Below are 26,407 nucleotides of genomic sequence, written 5' to 3' on the forward strand. Positions count from 1 at the left end.
CGACTCTCTTGACTCCCTGCTCGGATTGACATGGTTCTCTACCCTAGACCTGCAATCAGGCTATTGGCAGGTCCACGTCCACCCAGACGACAAGCACAAGACAGCGTTCTCAACATCGAACGGGAAGCACTACGAATTTAACGTCCTTCCCTTCGGACTCTGCAACGCCCCCGCCACATTTTTCCACCTCATGGAATCTGTTCTGAGCGGGCTAACCTGGGAAACCTGTTTGGCCTACCTGGATGACGTCATCGTCTTCAGCCACACCTGGGCCGACCACCTCCACCGCCTCAAACAGGTGTTCCAACGCATACGCCACGCCGGGCTCAAACTCAAGCCCACAAAATGTGTTTTGGCCGAACGTTCAGTCTCCTTCCTTGGACACTTGATCAATGCAGAAGGCATCTCACCTGACCCCGACATGACTTTGAAATATCATACCGACCAGGCAAGCTCCACACAAACGCTGACGCCCTTTCCCGTCTACCCATCAATGCCATTTCTGCAGAACCAGACCTTATCCAAATGTGGCACAATAAACAACGCCCTACCTGGATCCCGCCAAGCACGTTCGCCAAACTCCACCTTCACGGCAAGCACCTGTTCGACCCCAATGGCCACATCATCCTAAGCCCCACCACCGCCCATGACACTATGCTGCACCTTCACGCCAACAATGGCATCCACCTGGGGACTAAGAAACTCGTACAAGTCTTCAGTGATATGTACTGGACACCGAACCCATCCACCATTGCCAAGAACATCATACAATCCTGCCGCGCCTGTGCTTTGGGAAAGGACATCACTCGCACACCCGGCCCTTCAGGAAAACTAGCAGCACAGAAACCATGGCAATTGCTTTCCCTCGATGTCGTCGGCCCCCTCACGCCCAAAACAGGGTACAAATACATTATCACATTCGTGGATGTGTATTCCAAATTCATCATCGCATGCCCCGCCAAAGATCACAGTGCGGTATCTGTCACCAACGCCTTAACTTGCCACGTTTTCCCATATTTTGGCATTCCCCAAGCACTGCACTCGGATAATGCCCCAGAATTCACGGGCAAAGTCTGGGAAGAACTGGCAAAAATATTCGGGTTTCATATCTCTCACTCATCCCCCTACTGGCCCCAAGGTAACAGCATCTGCGAGAGAAGCCATCGCTCTCTCATGAATCAGGTACGCACACGCATCATGCAAACAGGGAACAACGATTGGCCTGCCCATGTCAAGATCGTCCAATGGGGCCTGAATACGTGCCCACGAGAGGACGGTATAACACCCCATGAGCGAGTTTTGGGGGAAACCCCGCTCCTCCTACCCCTCCGAGACCACCTCCAGCCACCCACCCCTCCCTCCACTACTGACCCTCTCCACCATCTCAAACGCCGCCTCCACCACCTACAAACACAACAGGACCTAACGCCCAACACCAACCACTCCAACCCATACAAACCTGGCCAGTTCGTCGTCGTGGCACACCTCCCCGCCCCCAATAAGACCTCCCCCCGGTTCATTGGCCTCTTCAAAATAACCCGAGTCCCTAACCCCTATCAAGTAATCATTGACCAACAAGGACAGCAACGCACGTACCGAAATCGCCACGTGCGACCATTCCACCCACCCAACAATGACCACCTGCGCGCCTCGCACCTCTTCCCGCACACCTGTCCACACCGAGCCTTCCGAGAATTACCCCCCAGACTCCTACTCTTACTCCTTCTCACTCCCACCCACCACCTCACCGACGACCACGCCACCTCCCATCACACCCAATTCCGACACATCACCTCCACCGCCTACATCACCACCCCCGCCCAACGCCACCACCGCCTCACAGCCTACCACGCACCTCCCTACCACCTGTCCACCTACCACCTCCCACACCACACCGCCTCCACCGCCTACCTCACCACCACCGCCCCCCACCACCACCTCACAGCTCACCACTCACCCCCCTACCACCCGCACACACACCACTCCCCACACCACCCAACCAAATGCACCCCCCCTCCCCCATGACCATTCTCATTATACGCGCCACACCGCACCCCCGCCCTCCTCCCCCCCCAACGGCCGCACGCCCTCACCACCACCACGTGCACAACCACCCTCACCACCCACACCCACACTCACTACCACCACCACCAGATCAGGACGCCTTTCATGCCCACCCTCCAGATACACTCCAACACCACCTCCCAGTGCACACCCACCCCGCCACCCACCACCACAAACCCCCCCTGCCCCAAACACCTCCCCCATAACCCTCACTCTCCACCAAGCACAATGGAATCCTCCTAAATCCCAATTCCCCAAAGTGCAACGCTCCTCCCACAGACCCATCCCCCATAAAAGCACCAACCTTCCGTCACTCTCCTGCATTCAGCTTCTATCTCCTCACCAGGCACCAATCCCCGAGATGAAGGTCACCAGAGTGCACTGGCTACCCCACGACCGCCCACCTGTCAGGATTCGGGAGACACAGCACCTTCCTCACCTCCTACGCCGGACCGACCACCCATCCTCCATCCGTCTCTCTCTCAACCCTTATCGAGAGCCCAACCGCATCACCCACCACTGGACCAGCCTCCTACAACGCCTCACCCGGCCCACCAGACATCCACCTCCACAACATACCACCTCCACTCACGGGGTCGTGACTTTTTCACCACGGAGGGTGGTAAAATGCCCGCCGCCGGACCACCCACCCCACCACCCCCCACCCCACCACTGGGCCGCTACCACACCACCACCCCAGGAGGACACAACGGTGGGGCTAGTGACCCAGGTCAAGAGGGTCACCGGGACACTACTGTCCTGAGTCCCTTTTCCCTGCAACTACCCCGAGACCAGGTGACTGGAAAACGCCAACGACCTTGCGGGCGGGACAACCATCGCCAGAATTGGGGTGGGACTGAACAAGTTTCAGTCCCAAGTAACGTCTTGGCGATTGCCATTGTTACAACTTCGAGGGCAGGAGGCCCAAGGCTACGGCCTGACGTGTGCACCAGGGCAGTTGTGCCCTTAGCCACTCCAAGGGCAGGAGGCCCAAGGCTACGGCCTGACGTGTGCACCAGGGCGGTTGTGCCCTTAGCCACTCCAAGGGCAGGAGGCCCAAGGCTATGGCCTGACGTGTGCACCAGGGCGGTTGTGCCCTTAGCCACTCCAAGGGCAGGAGGCCCAAGGCTACGGCCTGACGTGTGCACCAGGGCAGTTGTGCCCTTAGCCACTCCAAGGGCAGGAGGCCCAAGGCTACGGCCAGACGTGTGCACCAGGGCTGTTGTGCCCTTAGCCACTCCAAGGGCAAGAGGCCCAAGGCTACGGCCAGAAGAGTGCACCAGGGCAAGGGGGCCCTTAGCCACTCCAAGGGCAGGAGGCCCAAGACTACAGCCAGAGGTGGGCGCCAGGGTGAGAGGACCCTTAGCCACGGCTGTAGGAAACCCAGGAGAGAGAGTCGCCTCTGTGCTTCCCTCCCTGCATATCGGTGAGGACACGGACTCTGTGAATCCTTTTCCCACCTCGTCCACCTGTGGGCACCCTTCGTCACCATCCGGGAGTGTTGCTCCGGAGGTGTCGCCAGAGTGGTGGCAAGGCGCGAAACTGGACCTACCTCCCACGCCTGGAAATTCTCTGTTCTTTACAGACACCAGACGGAAATGAGGCAGCAGCCCAACCCTGTCAGCGCTACTCCCAGCAGACGACCGCAACCCCAGGACCCCCAGGCGTGACCGGCAGAATACAGACGAGGGTAATGCAGGCTCCCTCACCCCGCGGGACCGTAGACAACAGGCCCGCCTCCTTCAGCTGTTTGGCCCCAGTCCCGAGGGCCACCTCTCAGGTCGAGGCCCCCAGATAGGAAGGCCTCCCTGCACCCCACCAACGAGGCCCCAAGGCGAGGGCCACCTCTCAGGTCGAGGCCCCCGGACAGGAGGACCTCCCTGCACCCCATCAACGAGGCCCCAAGACAAGGGCCTCCTCTCAGGTCGAGGCCCCCAGACAGGAGGGCCTCCCTGCACCTCACCGACGACCAGGACCCGGGCAGTGACTCCCCTGCGGGTAGTGTGTTGCCCCTTGCAGGCAGAGTCCCCCTAGGGCCCTCTCCTCACGCCCCGACGACAGAGTGTACCCCACCCAGGAAACACGGGTAAATAAGTGACGCCCCTTGTACCGAGAACAAACCAGGGGAAAGAACAGTGAACAGTGACCGAGTAAGACCAGTGTAAAACCAGTGACAGTTGCTATTAGTCTGAAAGAACTCCATACCCGGCAGAACAGAAAATTACTTGAACCCCCAGTAAGAGAATTTAGAGTAATTGTACAAGCCCCAAGTAAAAGAACTTTCAGTGACTGTGAACGGAGACTAGGGTGCGCGGGAGAATCAAAAGCCTGTGTGAAGTGCCGCCGCGACTAAGTGACTGCGTCAAGTGTCGCGATCCGCACCCTGTCTTATTTATAGTAGTATTTCCCCCACGGACTCTTAATCTTGTTTATTCCCCTTGTTTCCAAGTGAGTATATGTTTTGCCTTTAAGTGAAATACGGGTATCCACATATATAATTCAGGACATTGGTGTACATGTATCATATCGTGTGTTAAGTGTAACTGTATCTTGTGGTGTCAAAGTCTAACTCTGTGTCCCTGTCTCCTGTATCTTAAATATCACTCTGTGTTATACTGTAACGGTGTAGAACTAAGGCAATAGATATGTTGAGGTATACTGCCTGGTTTTGATGTCCTGTTCCTTTGTTGGTGCTTTACTTCCGGTCCGGAAGGAGGACCCCGCTCAGTCGCTAGTGTTTTTGGGACGAGAAGTCGACCTAAAAACACTCAGCATAACAGTGACAGAGTGACTAATATTGGTACAATGTGTCCATAGGCAACGTATTGATGTCTGAGTCAGTGTACCACTTCACTTCAATACACATATAGAACAGGTCACAAGAGCACAATATAGATATCAGAGTTAGTGCACAATTTCCATTCAATATACACGTCAGGATACACTACATATGAATAGAGTGAAGCGACAAGCTAATTAGTACTAGCATACATATCACGTAGGTACGGTGTCTATACCTGAGTCAAGGTACAAGGGAATGTCACTTAGCTGTGGCGACACTGATCACGTTTTGTCTTTAGGACTGTTCTTAGTAGGTTAGTCTCGGGCAGCACACTAATATATTACCCTGGTTCCGAAGGGCTTGAGCATAAACACAGTACTTTGGATAAACTAGAGTAGGAACCTTAGCTTATCGTTTTGGCTCACTGTTCACATTCACTGACTGTCACTTTCACTAAGTCTTTAACACGACTCTGGAGGCTGTCATCACTGGATTCCTGAGGCATGGAGTTAATTGAGGTGGCGCCCGGGAGTGGGAGGGGGGCCCCTCTGGAGAGCTCTCCTGTAGGAGGCACGGCACAGCTCTCGGGGGTGTCACCACCCGGGTGCATGTCCGGTCTGGGGTGCAGGGAGGCCATTCACTCTGGGGGCCTCGACCTGGTAGGTGGCCCTCGGGACTGGGGCCAAACAGCGTCAGGAGTCGGGCCCGCTGCCTCATACTACGGGCGGAGGGCTGACGGAGAGCGGGGCCTGAGCGGTCTCGCCTTGGGGTCCGCGAGCTAGCCCTAGGAGGCCTGGTACTGTGATTGCCTACAGGTTGGGGGGCCATCAGGGGTTGGCTGTGGCACCTCTCCTGCGGGGCGTCCATCAGGGGCCGGCATTGTCCAGGGACAGGCCGTAGGGCAGGGATCCAGCCTTTGGGGACAGGACTGCACCGCCACTCCTGGAACGGCAGCACCTCTGGGGAACCACACCTGGAGGGAGAGTGAGAGGGGTGTCCCACGCAGCTGAGAGGTAGTGAGCCGGCCGCGCAAGGGGTCTTCCCCTCCGGAAGAACCCTTGAGACTGTGGATGAAGGGCGTACAGTGGCCGTCCCTTCCCCAATGTGTACAGTGGCCATCATTGCAGTTCCACAGTCTCTAAGGGCAGCAGCAGAAGGACATACAGTGGCCGTTCCTTCCCCGGTACGTACAGTGGCCATTACCACAGCGCTGCTCCCGAAGGAGTAAGAGGCAGATGAGGGACATACAGTGGCCGTTCCCTCCCCAGCACATACAGTGGCCGTTGCCGCGGGTCTGCCTGCCCAACGGGAAGTAGCTGAGGGACGTACAATGGCCGTTACCTCCCCAGTATGTACAGTGGCCGTTTCCCTCGGGGCTACTCCCGTAGGAGGAGGAGGGACGTACAGTGGCCTTTCCCTCCCCGAGTGTACAGTGGCCGTCATCGTGGTTCCACTCCTCCTGCCTTTGCCTATCAGTGTGTGCTCAATAGCTAGCACACTGAGGCGGACTCCAGATGTGGCTGCAGCAGAAGGATGTACAGTGGCTGTTCCTTCCCCGGTACGTACAGTGGCTGTTACCACGGGGCTGCAGGGGGAAGCAACTGAGGGTGTTACATAGCCTATGATTTCATCATCCTTTGTGTAATTTTAACGCACAGTATGCTGCATGTTTGATCACGAGCGTGTTCTGCCTCAGTCCCCCCCTTCTACCGTTATAGTAGAGTAAGTCGTTCTTTATGTTGTTCAGAGCGGGATTGTCAACTCTTTGTCCCCATGGCTTCATTTGCGCGTCCTTCTTACAAGTTGTATCAAGCTCTGCTGGCCCCTATATAATGAGCTCAGTCTCTGCATCATGGCCACTTAGATCTACTCCTCATTTTGTTCACATCTCTGTCCTCCCCTGTACAATTATTGTTGTGAGTGCTCCGGAAGTCTCCAACCATCTAGCAGCTATGTAATTTGAGTATAACTGTTATTGCATTTTTTCCTTGTACTGTATAGCATAAGGTGTTGATTTGTAGGCCTAGTGAGTTTTTTTTTGTAATTTATGTAGGATTCATTTTGTCAGCCAGTCTTAATACTATTTTGTATCTGTAATAATTTATCTTGCATTAACTGAGCATTACCCAGTGTATTTTCATTTTATCAGGGCTGACTTAGATAAATTTACTCTTGCTAATTTCATGTTAATAGAGGCTATTGCAGTTAACCATATATTTAACCTGTTTTTTGCCATTACATTATCTTTATGAGTCCTGAATGTTTTGTTGTTAGTTTGAGCATTAAACTTTAATTTGTAATTTTACCTAACTCTTTTGTTTTGAACCTGGAACTTTACGGGACAGTAGTGATTTTTAGTATTCTCACTTAAAGTGTACATCATCTTTCTCTGTTCCGTAACATAAATTTGGCGACCTCTCATCAGGATATTTAGGATATTATCATAAGGAGATTGCTTGATATTTTGTGACTGTTACTTATTCATGATGTCTACTATTACTACGCTTGATGAAGCCAAAGATTTTTTGTCAAATGTGCAAACAGTGTGTGATATAGAAAACAGAACAAAGAATGAACTTAAGCTTGTTGCTCAACAATTGGGAATTTCTGTTCACTCTCATCATTCTAAAGATCAAATTGTTGACATGATTAATGAAAGCTTGTTTAATGTAACTCCTCCAAATGAGCAAACGCAGATTGAATTAGCTAAGTTACAGCTAGCCCTGCAGGAGGCTCGTGTGAAGGAAGCTGAATTTCAAGCACAGGCTAAGGAGGCTGAATTTCAGGCAAAAGCTAAGGAGGCTGAGGCACAAGTTGAAATTGCTAGGATTCAGGCAGACCATGAGTATCGCATGAAACAAGGTGGAACTGGATCATCTAGCTCTGATGATTTTGATGTGGCTAAAAATGTTAAACTTGTCCCTCCTTTTAATGAATCTGATTTAACAAAGTATTTTCAGTTGTTTGAGAGGGTAGCTACAGGTTTTAATTGGCCCAAAAAGTATTGGCCAGTACTCCTTCAAACTGTTCTCACCGGTAAAGCTCAAGTAACTTATGCATCTTTGCCTCAGGATCAATCTGATAATTATGATGTAGTTAAGAGCTTGATTCTTAAGGCCTATGAGCTTGTTCCTGAAGCTTATAGAGTAAAATTTAGGACAACTTACAAGCAAGATAAGCAATCCCATGTTGAGTATGCAAAAATCAAAGAAGATCTGTTAGAGCAGTGGTTAAATTCTAAGAATGTGGATTCTGATTTTGGTAAATTTAAGCAGATGATTTTGCTGGAGGACTTCAAAAGGTGTATTTATAAAGATGTAAGCCTATATGTTGATGAGAAAAGAATAGATAATTTGTCTGATGCTGCAGTTTTAGCTGATGAATATGTTCTCACTCACAAGAGATATTCTAAAGAAAAAGGGAAAGCTGAGAGTAAGTACGTTGCCTCTACTCAGAGTACAGATAACAGGAAAGAGAATAAAGATGATGTATCTCAGGAAGTAAATACCAGCTTCATCTCTAGATTTCAGAAAAGTAAATGTACTTATTGTAGTAAGCTTGGTCATACTACGGAGAAATGTTTCAGGAGACAGCGTGATGTGAACAAAAAGGAGTCTTTAAATATTCAGTCAATTGGTCTAGTGTCCACTCTTGAGAGTTCCCAGAATGCTTTAACTGAGTTAACTGAACCTGCTTTGAGGGGTAACTTAAATTCTCATGATGGAGCTCCTCTTTTGAGCAGTAATGTGGGTGACACTCTCAAGAGTTCATGTGCTAATTTCCTGTCTGATGGTTTTGTCAGTCCTCTGGACAGTAATGACAGGAAATCAGTTAAAATATATCGTGATACAGGTGCTTGCCAATCCCTTATGCTGACCAGTGTTCTAGGCTCTAATGTTAATTCCTCTGATGAAACTGTAATCTTACAAGGTGTAGGGAATAATTACTTCTCTGTCCCTCTGTGCAGAGTGAATTTAGAGTCTGGTTTTGTTAATGGTTCCGTTATGGTTGGGTTGGTTGAGACACTCCCAATGTCAGGTGTAACTTTCTTACTTGGAAATGATATTGGTGGAAGTCAAATGTGTCCAGCTCCTCAGTTGTCTAGTGAGCCAGTGGCTGCGTCCCAGGATTGTGATGTCCCTGATGTGTTCCCTGCATGTGCTGTCACTAGGGCTAAGTCTAAAGTTATTGGTGATTTAGAGGATAATGATGATGATGATGTTATCCTAGCTGACACTTTTCTTGCTAATTTGGACCACTCACCAGATGAGGCAGTACCCCGTAGTGTTGATAATTTGTCTCGTCAAGAGTTGGTTGAGTTGCAGGTTGCTGACCCTGAGTTGAAAGGTCTAGCTAACTCTGCTTGCAGTGAGGAAGAGTCAGCCGGTGCTTCTACTTGTTATTATATAAAGTCAGGAGTACTTATGAGGAAGTGGAGACCCCCAACAGCATCAGCCGACTGTGAATGGGAGGTCGTACATCAAGTTGTCATCCCTCGTGTTTGTAGGCAGGATATCATTAGAGTGGCTCATGATTCCAGTTTAGCAGGACACCTTGGAGTGAGGAAGACTGTGGCACGCATTTTGAAACACTTCTACTGGCCAGGTATCTTCAGGGATGTTTCCTGGTATTGTAAGTCTTGTCACACCTGTCAAGTTGTGGGGAAGTGTAATCGGACCGAAAAGGTTGCACCTCTAGTTCCCATTCCTCCTTTTGAGGCGCCTTTCACCCGTGTGTTGGTGGATATTGTGGGCCCTCTTCCTAAGACTTCTTCAGGATTTTCTTATGTGTTGACCCTGATTGATATGGCTACTCGTTATCCTGAAGCCATTCCACTTAGAAATATCTCAGCAAAGAACGTGGTTAAGGAAATGCTAGGGTTCTTCACAAAGTTTGGTCTGCCCAAGGAGGTACAGTCAGATCGGGGAAGTAATTTCATGTCGAATGTTTTCAAGCAGTCTCTGAAAGAGTTGGGCATCACCCAGATCACGTCTTCAGCTTACCATCCCCAGACCCAAGGAGCGTTGGAGAGATATCATCAAACACTCAAATCGATGCTCAAGAAATACTGTTTGGAACATCAGAAAGACTGGGATAAAGGTCTTCCATTCGTTGTATTTGCTGCAAGAAAATCTCCAAATGAATCACTGGGCTTCTCACCTTTTGAACTACTGTTTGGCCATGAAGTAAGAGGACCCCTTAAGCTACTCAAGGAATGCTGGCTGTCGGAGGAAGATGACGTCAACCTCCTGGAGTATGTGATGAAGTTCAAAGAACGGCTGTCCACTGTTTTACAGTTGGCGAGAGAGAATTTAGGAGCTGCTCAGGAGAAGATGAAGACTTGGTATGATAAGAAGTCCAGGTTACGTCACTTTCAGCCAGGAGATCAGGTTTTGATTCTGCTACCGGTTCATGGGCAACCTCTTCAAGCCAAGTTTAGTGGTCCTTATTTCGTGGAGAAGAAACTCAGTGATGTCAACTATGTCATCGCCACACCAGATCGTAGAAAGAACAAGCAACTATGTCACATCAACATGCTAAAGTTATATCACAGGCGGGACGAAAATAATCCAGTCTGCACTGTAGCTGTTCCACCCGAGTCTGCAAGTGAAGCTCTCCCATGCAGTATGAGCCTGAGTGATAGTTTGGGGAAGAATCCTGATATCATGAATGATCTCCAGATTAAGCTTTCTCATCTACCTCCCGAGGAAAGGCAGGAGTTTTCGGCATTACTGCAGGAGTACCCGCAAGTGTTCCGTGCCACTCCAGGAAGAACCACTGTGTTGATGCATGATGTCGATGTTGGAGACGAAAAGCCAATTAAACTGCCTCCTTACCGTGTGAACCCAGTGAAAGTTCCTCTCATCCAGAAGGAGCTTGGCTACCTGTTGGACCACAAGATGATTGAGCCATGTCAGAGCGAGTGGAGTTCTCCTGTCACTCTAGTCCCTAAGCCAGGTGGGTCACAGCGGCTTTGCATTGACTACAGACGTGTTAATCAGATAACTAAAACAGACACTTACCCTCTCCCTCGCGTGGAAGATTGCATAGACAAGATCGGAAAGGCTAGGTACATAAGTAAGTTTGATTTGTTAAAGGGATACTGGCAAGTACCTATGACTGAACGTGCTAGGGAGATCTCATGTTTTGTAACACTAGGAAAGACTTTTGCATGTTCTGTAATACCATATGGTATGAAGAATGCACCAGCCACATTTCAGAAGCTCATGAATGTTGTAACAGAGGGTTTGGCAGGGTGTGTTGTTTATATTATTGATGTATTAATCTTCAGTGACAACTGGAAAGATCACCTATGCCATGTCAGTAAATTTCTTGAGCGTTTAGTTCAGGCTAATCTTGTAGCTAATTTATCAAAGTGTGAGTTTGGTCAAGCTAAAGTTCAGTACCTTGGGTACGTAATTGGTGATGGACATGTTGCACCACCAGGAGCTAAGGTTCAGGTTATAAGTGATCTTCCCAGACCCAAAAGTAGGAAAGAGCTACAAAGATTTTTGGGAATGGTAGGTTATTACAGGAGATTTGTTCTTAACTTTTCTATTCTTGTATCACCACTTACAGACCTACTGAAAAAGGGAGTTAAATTTGTCTGGACCGATAACTGTGAATCCTCTTTCAACAAACTTAAAGCTGTTCTATTGAGTCAGCCAGTGCTCGCTACTCCAAATTTTGCTAAGCCTTTTAAGATGGCTGTTGATGCAAGTGATACAGGAGCTGGGGCTGTTTTGCTGCAAGAGGATGATCAGGGTATTGAACACCCTGTATCTTATTACAGTAAGAAGTTCACTCCACCTCAAAAGAACTACTCAACTATTGAGAAAGAGCTTTTGGCCTTGATTTTGGGTTTACAGCATTTTTCATTTTATTTGTGTTTTGGTTTTGACCCCATAGTCATTTATACCGATTATAACCCACTGAAATTCCTTAGTAAGTTTAAAGATAAAAATCAGAGATTGACAAGATGGAGTCTACTTCTTCAGGAGTATTCATTAGACATACAACATGTCAAGGGGAAAGAAAATGTTATTGCAGATTGCTTATCTAGACTTGAGACAGATTGTTTTAGAGTAATAAGAAATTTCCTTTGTAAATTTCTTTTTCTTTGTGGGGAGGTGTTACATAGCCTATGATTTCATCATCCTTTGTGTAATTTTAACGCACAGTATGCTGCATGTTTGATCACGAGCGTGTTCTGCCTCAGTCCCCCCCTTCTACCGTTATAGTAGAGTAAGTCGTTCTTTATGTTGTTCAGAGCGGGATTGTCAACTCTTTGTCCCCATGGCTTCATTTGCGCGTCCTTCTTACAAGTTGTATCAAGCTCTGCTGGCCCCTATATAATGAGCTCAGTCTCTGCATCATGGCCACTTAGATCTACTCCTCATTTTGTTCAAATCTCTGTCCTCCCCTGTACAGTTATTGTTGTGATTTGCTCCGGAAGTCTCCAACCATCTAGCAGCTGTGTAATTTGAGTATAACTGTTATTGCATTTTTTCCTTGTACTGTATAGCATAAGGTGTTGCTTTTGTAGGCCTAGTGAGTTTTTTTTTGTAATTTATGTAGGATTCATTTTGTCAGCCAGTCTTAATACTATTTTGTATCTGTAATAATTTATCTTGCATTAACTGAGCATTACCCAGTGTATTTTCATTTTATCAGGGCTGACTTAGATAAATTTACTCTTGCTAATTTCATGTTAATAGAGGCTATTGCAGTTAACCATATATTTAACCTGTTTTTTGCCATTACATTATCTTTATGAGTCCTGAATGTTTTGTTGTTAGTTTGAGCATTAAACTTTAATTTGTAATTTTACCTAACTCTTTTGTTTTGAACCTGGAACTTTACGGGACAGTAGTGATTTTTAGTATTCTCACTTAAAGTGTACATCATCTTTCTCTGTTCCGTAACAAGGGACATACAGTGGCCGTTCCCTCCCCGGTATGTACAGTGGCCGTTACCACGGCTTTGTTTGGGACTGTATCTGGAGCAGTCCCACCCCGATCCTGGTGAGGGCTGCTCCGGCCGAGAAGTAGTGTCGCATTCCTGCGACGTCGCAGTTGGGTAGGTTAAGGGGAAGAGGGACTCAAGGTAGGGGCGCCCCGGCGCCTGTCTTGCTCTGGGCCAGTCCCGCACTCACCTGGCTCGCCATGGGGTTGGGGGTAAGGCTGCGGCTCTGTAGCGGGATGGGGGATCCGGCGGCGAAGGAACGCATTTTACTCCCTGTTTAGAAGATAAAGGTACAGAGTGCTAATACAACAAAAGAAGGTGGTGGAAGGACTCATAACAGTTATAATACATGCAATGTCCCTATAAGGTTGCCTGGTATTTGCTAAAGGGCTTGTCCTGCACCCACGAATTTATAAGTAGTGACTGTATAAACCTGTATTTGTCTTTTGTTGTATAAGTATTCAGAGGCGCACCCAGGGGGGTGCCCACTGGGCCCGGGCCCCCCCCCTTAACTCTCTGGACCCTTTTAAAAATTTATATATATTTATTTCGATAACAGCAAAACATGAAAAATTGCAAGTACTGTACAAACAAAGACTCAGAGTGTGTATTGACGTTTCGCCTCGTGGCTTCCTCAGGCTCAGAATACAATTGCTGAATATACACCACATTTCCTGTATATATAGCAAAAGGCAGTGGGGATGTGAGGGGTGAGGTATTGGCTAGGGGTGGTAAGGGGGATAGGTAGGGTAAGGAATGTGAGGTCCAGGGGAAAGGGATTACAAATCACGGCACAAAGACGGAGAGAAACAAGGGACAGGTGAAGTGGGAAGTCCTTAGGGAGAGGGAAGGAATGTTGGTTAAGGAAATAGAGGTCACATGGGGAAAGTGATTGGCAATCCCAGCTCAGGTGTGTGTGTGTGTGTGTGTAGACTTAAAAAGACCCAAATGTCTGGAGGAAGTTGTTATAATATGTAAAATGCCCGCCGTGCCCGCCGCAGGACCTCCCACCTCACCACCCCCCACACCACCACCGAGCCGCCACCCCACCACCACCCCAGGAGGACACACTGGTGAGGTTAGTGATCCCGGGCAAGAGGGTCATCAGGGCATCACGGCCCTGAGCCCCTATTCCCCGCAAGTGCCCCAACCCCAGGTGATCAGGGGAACTGAACTACTGTGCAGGTGGGGCAGTGATCGTCAGAGCAGGGGTGGGACTGAAGCTAATTCAGTCCCAGGTAACACCGTATTGACGGTCTTGTTACACCCTCTAGGGCAGGAGGCCCAAGGGCAGGAGCCCCAAGGCTACGGCCTAAGTAAAGAGAGATTGACAGACATAGGCTACGGCCTAACAGAGTGTGCAAAGGGGAAGGCGACCCCAGGCTCCGGTCTTAACATACTAAGGAGAGAGATTTGCCCTCGTGCATCCCTCTCCAGCTGCTCTTCGGCTGTGGCCAGAATATGGTCCAGGGTAAGGAGCCCCTGCTACCGTACGTGTAGCACTACCCAATTACGGAAGCGGCGTCCCGGGGTCGGTACCCTGCCACAACGGACGGGCGAACCAGTTCACCCGTTAGTCGTCTTCCGTATGGGCAGACACTCGGCTCCGGCCGGGGCACGTACCAGGGTAGAGAATTCCCTGCAGGTAGGATCTGTCCTTATTGGAGAGAGTGTGCCCTCTGTGCCCCTCACTCCGGCTTGTCTCCTACTATGGGAGGAACACCACGCCGGCGGTACCTTGCCACAGCGAAAGGGCGACATCGATCACCCTATAGGTGTACCCCGTACGCCGGGCAAGTTCACGGCCACAGCCAAGGTGCGCAATAGGGGAAGGAGATCTCCGGCTCAGGCCTCCAGACACTCGAGGGACCACGAGTAGCGTGAGTCTTCCTCTAGCCTCTTTCCCTTCGGGGAGCCCTTCGTCGCCATCCGGGAATATAGTCCCGGATGAGACACTAGAGTGGTGGCGAGGCCCGATATCGGACCTACCGCCCACACCCGGGAGTTCCTTGTCCCTGCTGGAGCCCCACAGGAGACGCTGCCGCAGTCCAGTCCTGACGGCACCTCTCCCCCCGAGCACCCGCAGTCCCAGGACGCCCAGGCCCGCCTCTGCAGTCCACGACGAAGGCGATCCAGGCTCCCTCACGCCCCGGAGCCGGAGGAAACAGGCCCAACTGCTCCGGTTGTTTGGCCCCAGTCCCGAGGGCCACCGATCAGGTCGAGGCCCCCAGACCACAGGGCCTCCCTGCACCCCACCGGCGCGGCCCTAGTACGAGGGCCGCCTCTCAGGTCGAGGCCCCCAGACAGGTGAGCCTCCCTGACCTTAAGTGAAACAGTGAACTACTAAACCCAGGAAACAAGGGGAAAGACAGTGACAGTGACAGTGACCAAGAGAACAGTGTTAGTGCTTACACAGAAAATATATTAAACAGTGGCCCACTAGAAACTAGTGCCATCGGGGCAGGAAATGTATTTTGTCAATTGATTTAGTCCCTCCCCACATCAAGGAACCAGGGAGTTTTCTGTGAGTGCAGAGGTAGGTGCGCGGGCGAGTTGAAAGATAAGTGTACGTGTCTCTGTGACCAGGTGACAGTGTCGAGTGTCGCTATCCGCACCCTACCTCTATTATAGTAATATCTTCGAAACAGACTCTCAATCTCGGTATTCTTAAAGAGAACAAACCCATTTTTGTATTACCCTTCAGTGACATAAGAATCCCATACAATAATATAAAGTGAACAACCCCATTTGCATATTACCTTCCAAGTGACTTGTGAACCCTATCAAAGAATACCCGCGATCTCCCTGTATAATAGTGATAATATATATGATCATTCTGTGAAGCCAAGTGTAATCCTGTATCTCTGTTTTCTCTATATACTAAATATCATTGTATGTACACTGTTATGAGTAGGACCTAGGTAATAGATGTGATACGGTATACTGCCTGGTTTTTATGTCCTGTTCCTTTGTTAGTGCTTTACATCCGGTCTAGAAAGAGGACCCCGCTTCAGTAGCTAGTGCTTTTACGACGAGAAGTCGCCTTAAAAACACAGCATTACACCGTGATTAGAAATCTGGACAGAATAAGGTTGAGACTGAATGGCTTTGTTATGCTGGGTGTTTTTAGATCGACTTCCCGTCCTAAGAACACCAGCGACTGAGCGGGGTCCTCTTTCTGGACCGGAAGTAAAGCACCCACAAAGGAACAGGACATAAAAACCAGGCAGTATACCTTAACACATCTATTGCCTTAATTTCTACACCGTTACAGTATAACACAGAGTGGTATTGAATATACAGTAGACAGGGACACAGAGTTAGCCTTTAACACCAAGATTCACAGTTACATTTGAGACACAGTATTATACATGTACACTTATGTTATTAGTTATAATATTGCGATACCCGTGTTTCGTCTTTAGGCAGAATATATATTTAGTTAGATGCACTGGGAATGAACAACGCCAAGAGTCAGTGGGGTGAATACTGTACTACTATAAGTAGACAGGGTGCGGATCGTGACACTTGATGTAGTCACTTAGTCGCGACGGCACTTATACACAGACTTTTGATTTTTCCGCGCACCCTAGTCTCTGCTCACAGTTACTGTAAGTTCTCTTATTTAGGACTCAGGCTATTTTCTATTCTGGCAGGTATCAGGCTCTTATAGATTAATGGTAACTTTCACTGGTATTACACTGGCCCTCACTTTGTCACTGATCACTGTTATCTTCCCCCTGGGTTGTTCTCGGCGTCACTATTTACCAGTGTGTCCAGGGTATGAATCACTCTGGAGTACGGGCGTGAGGGGAAGGCCCTAGGGGAAGCCTTCCTGTAGAGGGCAATACACTGCCTGCAGGGGAGTCACTGCCCGGGTCCTGGTCGTCGGTGGAGTACAGGGAGGCCTTCCTGTCTGGGAGCCTCGACCTGAGAGGAGGCCCTGGTACTGGAGCCTCGTTGGTGGGGTGCAGGGAGGCCCTCCGGTCTGGGGGCCTCGACCTGAGAGGTGGCCCTCGGGACTGGGGCCAAACAGCTGTAGGAGGTGGGCCTGTCGCCTCTGGCTCCGTGGGGAGAGTGAGCCTGGGTTGCCCTCGCCTGGAGGCTGCTGGTCGGGCCTGGGGGTTCTAGGACTGCAGTCGCCTGTAGGGGAAGGCGCCGACAGGGGTGAGCTGCGGCATCATCTACTTCGGGTGTCCGGCAGGAGCAGGGATCTCCCAGGGGTAGGAGGTAGGGCCTGGATCAGGCCTTGCCACCACTCTGGCAACACCTCCGGGGCAACACTCCCGGATGGTGACAAAGGGCGTCCCACGCAGCCGAGAGGGAAGGGGTCGGCCGCACAAAGGACTTCCTACGTTGGGAGTGCTCTCAGAGCCACGAATGAAGGGCGTACAGTGGCCCCTCCTTCCCCGTCACGTACAGTGGCCGTGAACGCAGTTCCGTGACTCCTGGGGCACACAGCTGAAGGGCGTACAGTGGCCGCTCCTTCCCCTGCACGTACAGTGGCTGTGCTGGCGGTGCTGCTCCCACAGGAGGAAAAGGCAGGAGAAGGGCACACGGAGTCCGTGTCCTCTCCGGTACGTACTGAGGCCGTAGCCTTGGGTCTGCTTACCCTGGTATGTACTTTGGCCGTAGCCGGTAGCTTATCTACCCTTAGAGAAGCAACTAAAGGGTGTACAGTGGCCGCTCCTTCCCCATCATGTACAGTGGCCGTCAACGCGGTGTTGCTCTCGTAGGAGAGAAAAGCAGGAGAGGGGTGCACAGAAGCCGCGCCCTCTCCAGTACACACTGAGGCCGTAGCCAAGGGTCTGCTCACCTTGGTGTGTACTTCGGCCGTACCCGTGAACCTGCCTGCCCTTTGGGAAGCAACTGAAGGGCGTACAATGGCCGTCAACGCGGTGTTGCTCCCATAGGAGAGAACAGCAGGAGAGGGGTGCACAGAGGCAGCACCCTCTCCGGTACACACCGAGGCCGTAGCCGAGGGGTCCCCCTACCCTGGTGTGTACTTCTGGCCTCCTGTCCTTGGGCCTCCTGCCCTTGGGGTGGTAACTGAAGGGCGTACAGTGGCCGCTCCTTCCCCGTCACGTACAGTGGCCGTCGACGCGGTGTTACCTGGGACTGAATCTTGTTCAGTCCCACTCCGATTCTGGTGACGGCTGTCCTGCTCGCAGGGTCGTTGTCTCTTCCCGCTTACCTGGTGCTGGGATAGTTGCGGGGAAGAGGGACTCAGGACAGTAGTGTCCCGGTGACCCTCTTGTTGCGGGTCACTAGCCCCACCGTGGTGTCCTCCTGGGGTGGTGGTGTGGTAGTGGCTCGGTGGTGGGGTGGGGGGTGCCGGGGTGGGCGGTCCGGCGGCGGCGGGTATTTTAGGCTTGTTCTTTGTTAAAACGATAAATATAAACAAACAAGTTTGTTTAAATAACTGACGACCTACCAAACAGTCTATCATTCTATCAGTATATATATATATATATATATATATATATATATATAGAGAGAGAGAGAGAGAGAGAGAGAGAGATAGATGGATAGATAGATAGTATATATATAGATAGATGGATAGATAGATAGTATATATATAGATAGTTGGATAGATAGAGAGCATATATATATATATATTTATATATATATATATATATATATATATATATATATATATACAACTTAGAACTATAAAACTTATTTGTAAACTTCAGGAAACTGGCAAATGCCCCCGCCCCCTTAGAAAATTCCTGGGTGCGCCCCTGTAAGTATTAAGTACTCTGTACACCGTTACAAACTAATCTGACTACTACTCGTACACACAGTGATATTGTCAATAGATGTCAGCTCATTCAAGATACCTGTTTATATTACTGACGCCTTTACGTTCCTAAACAGTGATGCCAGAGTACACCATAAGCTTATGTCCTATCCAGCCTGGCGTTGCATTGATAGATTTCTTGTAAATGATAATTTAACGAGGATCAATTGAACTGCAATAGTAGGCCATGTTGAATCCGAAAGAGGATCTACAGACATGTGCAATTACATATATTGTCGAACTACTTTTGCATGTGGCTGCAGTGGCAGTGGTTTGTTGACGTGTGTGTGTAGTTGGCAGTACCTGTGACACCTGCTGCTGGGGCTGACAAGTGGACCTTTACTGGTACAGACGTCTTTCAGAGCCGGCGAAAACAACACTGGTGGGTTTAGCAGTAAAACTGTAGTCTAACGTCTCGCTATTTTTCGTATTGTTACGTCCCCAGCCCACGCTGCCATGGCTCCAACGGCAGAAATTCAGTACAGGAAGGGGTTGCCCAGGGAGTTGTTCTTATGGTCAGCCTTTCGGTGTACAGCACACAAGATCAGCTGAGGCGAAAATAAACACTGGCTTCTTAAAGTTCACTGTCTTTATTTTCCAAATCATTCCATTTAATGCTTTCCAACTTCACTGTTCTCAGAAGCACTGGAGCAATACAAATATTACCAACTGCTATTACACTTAATGCTTGACAACACTTCACTTATTACAAGTACCAAATATATAGGCTACAAACTGACACAGCACTACACTCAAACTGAACTGAATGGGGAACTTTCAGCTCATCGTCTCCTACCTAATTCGGTCCTACGGCAGCTCTTTCTCAGTTACCATGAATGTAATATGGAATATTTTTACTCCCTTGTCGAACTGTGAGATATAGTAATGGCATATATCATTGAGAATAATAAAATACCTTTTAGAAAACTCATAACCAATATGGTTGATCATTTTAATTTGTGAAATGAGTTACGATGGCAGACTCGCTTGTTAAATGTTAGTACTTCACCAATTCTCTTTGCATAAATGCTGTTTTGATTGTTGGATATTGTAGCTGATCCCATACATATAGGAGGTCCCGATCATAATTCATTCTTACTGATTTTCGACATGACAGTCATTGTCTTACCTGTAATTTATTAGTTTGTAAATTTTACCTCTCAACATTTCTCCAATACACTCGTGCATGCGCACCAGGGGGACAGTCCCGGATTTGAGAGAAGGCCACCAAGAGTGTTTACATAAACAGACGAAGGCTTAACATGGTTGGAGAAGAAGAATGTGGTTGGCAAAGGGTCAGGTTCTTAATGTTCTGCTACCTAAGGTGTACAGGAAACCATTTGGCTTTTCACTCGGCGTAAAGTCGCCCATAGACAGAAGGAAGAGGAAAGAATGAAGGAAAGATAGATAGAAGAGGGAGTGTAGTCACCCATAGACAAAAGGACGAGGAAGAAATGAAGTAAAGAATGACAGAAGAGGAGGGAAAGAAAGAAGGAAGGAGGAAAGGAAAAGACAGACACCCGAGAGCAGCACTACATGCTGTTACCTAATGTATGTTGAATGTTGTTTTCTGTGATAAAAGTGTATTCTTATCCATTTCTTTTTTCATAAACTCTTACCATTGTAATTATTTTGCAGTTTCTACATTTCTTATTCCTAGCTACCTGTTACCCTGTAAGAGCATACTCCCAAGAAAATACACATTCAGACCAGAACAAATTGCCTTCCCGTGGCATGTGTAAGCAGAAGTCGTACCAAGCCCCCAGTGCCATTTAGAATCATGTATGTTCCTACAATTGTTGGAAGGGATGGTAAAATAAATCATAAAACATGTACCGAATGATGATCATGCAAGCCTCTGAGCCTCCGAAAGATTGATGTCAGAAGCCTAACTTTTTCAGTCCGATGATATACAGTTTTATTCTTGCTGCCAAACGATTTTACCATTTAGAATACTCATACTGAAAGGGGTTAATGAAGCTGTATCATCCAGTTCAGTCTCTCCTGAGCTGAACAAAGTTGCCGGAATAAAGAATAAAATGATTTACGTCCTCATAGTGAAGGAAGTAATCACGCTCTTGTAGCAGCACTACGCTAACTTGTAATTGTCTTTTTTGTATCCTCATTGTATATGAGGGAGGGGGGGGTAAGTTGGGGGGAGGGTAGTCAAATGGTGGGTGACAGAGCGACTTGGAGGCGTTTTGTCTGCGGCCACCCTTTGCGGGATTAGGGCGTTGGGCTATAGATAGATAGATCATTGTATAAATCAAGGTACATCATACAAATCATGCAAATATTGGACTTCGAAACCTTGGTTAATCGCCATAATGGTCTAGTAAATGAACCGTATACACATCCGCCTTCACTGAGAGCTAGCGAAAAGTGAGCTATGTTTTATCCCGCCATGGGTACGGTCGCCTATGGCATATGGAAACAGATGTCAAGTGGCGGTATTTGGCAAATATTAAATTTCAGGAAACTGAGGCAATGCCAAGCTTCAAGAAAGCACTATTCTTACTCAAAAAGATTATACGAATGTTGATGTGAAAGCCAATTGCACTGAACTCGTCAGTAACACAACGAAATGACTGTGTGTAAGGGATTGCTGGATGAAAGCCCAATATAAGCATATGCATAATAGCCAGTCAAAGGTATTCATTCATGGGCATGATATTTTTTATCAACGAGTATTTTAGTGACTTTAATGGTCTATAATGTTGCTAACTCTTGTAAGTTTATCCAGACATATAGAATAGTCACAATAGTTATGTTACTTCTCTAGGTCTGGACCGAAATAGGGCTCACCAACTAGGTAGCAGACGATAGTCACAATAGTTATGTTCTTCTCTAGGTCTGGACCGAAATAGGGCTCACCAACTAGGTAGCAGACGACTCCTGAAAGTCCCTCATTGAAAACCGACTGAACTTGAAATAGTCCTTTCCTCATCTTTATATAAGCTTGCATTGTTTGAGAAACTTCTACTTCTCCACAGTTGTGGTGTAATCCAAAGAGAGAGCACAGTAACCAACTCAGAGACAACCAAAACATGCCAGTTTTCTTGCTGTACATAACACTATAAATTATTTGCCATACAAACTTAAATTGAATTGCACAAGTTATCAAACAATCATATAAATAAAACATCATAGAGAAAAACGAGCACAAAAATTAATGCATAACTTACGAAACAATTACGCTTACAAACAGCAGGCAAACTGTCAACTCTGACACATTCCAAAACCAGCTACCGTAAACATCGAGAAATGTCAAGAAGCTATGAGACTACCTGAAAATCAAATCTTGCTTCTTAACAGTATTGTGTGTTTTTAACTTCTGACAGTTGGCTACTGGTGTGGAAGTAGTTTGGAAATTTTTCCTTCTTTTTTTTTTTTTTTTTTTTTTTTGACATTGTAATTTTTGTCACAAATAAGCCCCACACCTTCATGGGGAAGAAATCAGATACCAGTATGATTTAATTAAATTGTTGAAATTAAAAACCTACCAGAATTGAACCTAACTAAACTAAATGTGGCCTAACGTGGGGGAGGGTAAAATAAGACTTTATACTTAACCCGCTAACTGCTCTATACAGCCTGGGCTGTTCCGAGTGCGACTGCTCAATACAGCCCTGGCTCCGCAGGTGAATTTCGAATATAGTGCCATGGTGACCAAGGCCAACCCATGCAAGCATGTTTGAGCCTTGAAAACCGAAACTGAAACTGAAAAAGAATATGAAAATCATACATTCCAATAGGGAATCAGACACTTCGATGTTTATCCATGGCTTTACAAATATTGAGCTAATACTTCGTTATTATATACTTTGGTATATGTTCTCTCAATTCCTAAGACAAAATTTGGCCTTTGGGAAATTTCATTTTTACCCCTATGTCTGCGCACTATGGACACCTCCAAAAAACCGTCATGCGCAGTTAACGGGTTAACCTGCCCTAACCAAACTAAACCTAACCTGGCCTTAATGGGGGAATGGTACAACAAGACAACAGTTATACAGTGATTCTAGCTGTTTTCTTATAAACCCACTTTCTGATAGAAAATTATCTGGTAAATGTTTACAAATCCGTAACACCAGATTCCAACGGAATAACATGAATCAATATGTTGTACAGTTCTAACTCAACTTTCTTCTAAGATGTTTCTTTTGCAGAATACAAACAGGCAAGGTACTGGTGGGTCTATAATGTGGTGTTAAGACTGTAAACATGCTAACCCTAAGCTAGCTTTTTTTTTTTTTTTTTTTTTTTTTTTAATGGTAAAAAAAAAGTGAATGAATTTCAAACAGTTTTAGTTATTAACCTACCTAAATGCCACTTAACCTAACCTAGGTCTGTTTCATTTGACCCTAATCAAGCCCAATTTCTGTTCGTAACTGAAGTCATCAGCATACTGTAGTCCATCATGGCTGATTTCAAATATGAAAACACACGACTGGACCACTTCCAGCCCTCTGAGTGGCTGTATCAGAACCATACTGCACCAACAAAAACAAAAGCATATCACATATGACCATAATGCACCACCAAGAAACAGAAGAAATTTTGTCATTTATTACTTTTTTTTTTTTTTTTTTCCCCCCCACCAGAAATGATCCTTAACCTTTGCATGGGTTGAAGTCAAATACGAAATCAAATCCTCAAAGTCGAACTTTTTTTTTTTTTTCACTAGGGGATGGATTTGCCCATATTTCGAATGATTTTGAGACTACTGTAATTCCCACCACAAATGATCCCTAACCTAACATAACCTCTGTAAGAGGTTGAAGTCAAATAAGATATAAAAACAAATCAAACGAAAAATTTTTTCATTTTTATTAACAGTAGGTGGGGGCACTCATCATCCATCCACTTAGTGTAGTGATACTCTGTTTTTAAGGTAGCACTACATTGACTGGCAAGCCAAATGATTTCCTGTAAACCAGGAAAGCATTTACAGTGCTGGGTGGTAACCTTAGAACCAACCAATACGAGTTCCCTACGTGACAGCAAGGAGGTTGACGGAGGGTTAGTGCCCATCCCTGGAAAACAACTAACTAGAAAATGAACAAGAAGGACTCGTACCAGGACTGACCAAAAGGTGACAACTAGTGACCGAACTGAGGACTTGGTATGGATAGCTATGTTCTTACCTTACCTAATTGTATCTTTACAGGAATGAGTCAAGCTCGTATTGTCCCGTGTCTTAGACCATATTTATCGTACATATCCTTAAATTTGTGAATTGTTTTGGCACACACTATTTCATTCGGTAGTGCATTCCATTGATCAACTGCTTTGTTTGGGAAACTGAATTTCCTTACGTCTTTATCACCTCTCTTCTTATACAGTTTTTTGCAGTGTCCTCCTGCTGATGCTTCTCCATATGTTAAGTAATCATTTATGTCTATTTTCTTCTTTCCTGATATGCACTTATATAGCATTATCATGTCACCTCTTTTCCTTCTCTCCTGTAGTGTTGGTAGATTCAGTTTATTTAGTCTTTCTTCGTAGCGTAGGTCCCTTAAGCTTGGTATCCATCTTGTAGCGGCCCTTTGAACTTTTTCAATCTTGTCTATATGCTTTTTGAGATGAGGACTCCAGACTACTGATGCATATTCCAGGGTTGGTCTAATGAATGATGTTATTATCCTTCTTAGTATGTCTTCATTTATGTATGTGAATGCTATTCTCATATTTGCAAGCAGTGTATACATGTTCCGTACCTTCTCGCTGATGTGGTCAGCCGGAGATAGTCTGTTATTGATAATCACACCTAGGTCTTTCTCTCTTTCTGATGTGTATAGGGTTTTATTTCCTAACTTATAATCCCAATCAGGTCTTTTTCCACTTTTACCAAACTTGATTACATGACACTTGTCCACATTGAATTCCATTTGCCATGTACTACTCCATTCATGAAGTTTATTTAATTCATCTTGTAGCTCCCTACAAGAGTCTTTGCTAGTAATTCTCCTTTGTATTTTTGCATCATCTGCAAACATATTCAGATAGCTCTCATTTCCAGTGTTACTGTTTATATCATTTATGTACACTAGAAACATGATTGGTGCCAGCACCAAACCCTGTGGTACTCCACTAGTCACTTCTTTCCATGATGAGTAGTTTCCTCTTAGTACTGTCCTCAGTTCTCTTTTTATGAGAAAGTCTTGCATCCAACAAAACAGTTTGCCTACAATTCCTCCTTGATGGTACAGCTTCCATAAAAGTCTTTGGTGTGGTACTGTGTCAAAAGCTTTCTTGAAATCTAAATAGATACTGTCCACCCATCCTTCCCTTTCCTGTATTGTGTTTGTTACTCTGTCATAGTAGCTCAACAGATTAGTAACACATGATTTTCCTTTTCTGAAACCAAACTGTCTTTCTGTTATCATACTGTGTTCTTCTAGATGATTTACCCAAGCTTTTCTTATAAGTTTTTCTAATACCTTGCTGACAACACTGGTCAGTGATACTGGTCGGTAGTTGAGAGGATTTTGTCTATTTCCTTTCTTGAATAAGGGGACTATATTTGCTTTTTTCCAAATAGCAGGTAGTTTCCCTTGACTCAAGGATTTCTTGAAAATTAAAAATAATGGTTTACTTAACTCCTTTGCACATTCTCGTAACACCCAACATGAAATTTCATCAGGACCACTTGCTTTTCCTCTGTCTAATCTACTTAACTCCTCTTGTATTACTTTTTCTGCTATTTGTATATCTGGTAGTATGTGTGGACATGTGTGTTCCACATATTCCCTCACAAAATTTTTTTCTTCTGTAAAAACTAATTGGAAATTCTTATTTAGTGCTTCACAAATATCTTTATCTTGTGTATAAGTGATTCCCTCGTCCGTGATGGATTGTATTATATCTTTTACTTTGGTTTTGCTTCTGATATAACTGTAAAACAGCTTTGGTTGATCACTACTTTTATTTATTATATCCTCCTCAAACTGTTTTTGGGCTTCCCTCCTTATTCTTGTATAGTCGTTTCTTGCCTGTTTGTAATTATTATACACCCTTTCACTATTGCGTCTTCTGTATCTATTCCACAACAAATCTCTTCTTTCTTTTGATTTTTTACGTTCTGTATTGAACCATTTCTGTATTTTCTTATCTGCTTCTTTGTGCTGTGGGATGTACTTCTGGACTCCTATTTCATAAAATTCACAAAATTTTTTATATACAGCATTTAAATCTTGTCCTCTAAGCTCATTTTCCCAATCAACTTCTAAGAAATACTTCTTTAGGTCTTGATAATTTCCCTTTTTATAGTTAAGTCTCTTTTTGTAACTGTCATTGCTGTTTACTATGTCATATGCTATCCTGAAGTTATAATTTAGTACTGCATGATCGCTTTTGCCGAGTGGAGGGTGATATATTAAACAATGTCATTTTCTTGCCTAGTAAATATTAGATCTAGCACTGAAGGTACATCAAGTCCTCTTTTTCTAGTGGTTTCCCTCACATGTTGCGTTAAGAAAAACTCTTGTACGAGATCCAGGAGCTTTTGGTCCCAACAGCTTTCTTGGCTATTTATATCTAGAGTATTCCAATTTATATTTGTATTGAAATCCCCAGTTAGTATAATTCTTTCTGATTTCTCTTCCATTTTATGTAGCAAGGATCTTATACTCTGAATTGTACTCTCTGCCAGGTCCTCATATTCGTCTCTTTCCCATGTGTTTGATCTGGGTGGCATATACAAATTGGCTACAATTACTTTACCTTCAGATGTGTCGATCCCTACTGCAATCAGTTCTACTTGTGATGGTATATCTAGGTTTATTTCCTTG

General features: G+C 46.4%; 1 protein-coding gene across 1 annotated transcript in view; it reads left to right on the forward strand.

The window, feature by feature from the left end:
• Positions 1 to 18,925: 18,925 nt before the first annotated feature.
• LOC145414219 (dolichol-phosphate mannosyltransferase subunit 3-like) overlaps positions 18,926 to 26,407 on the forward strand; it is a 55,589-nt gene continuing 48,107 nt past the window's right edge. The window contains exon 1 of the mRNA XM_080283800.1: positions 18,926 to 18,996. The gene's annotated coding sequence lies outside the window, so the exon portion shown is untranslated. The remainder of the gene's footprint in view (positions 18,997 to 26,407) is intronic.

Source organism: Coenobita brevimanus, chromosome 13 (genome assembly GCF_032717465.1).
Source record: "Coenobita brevimanus isolate Jiangsu-jjx chromosome 13, ASM3271746v2, whole genome shotgun sequence".
Lineage (NCBI taxonomy): Eukaryota > Metazoa > Arthropoda > Malacostraca > Decapoda > Coenobitidae > Coenobita > Coenobita brevimanus.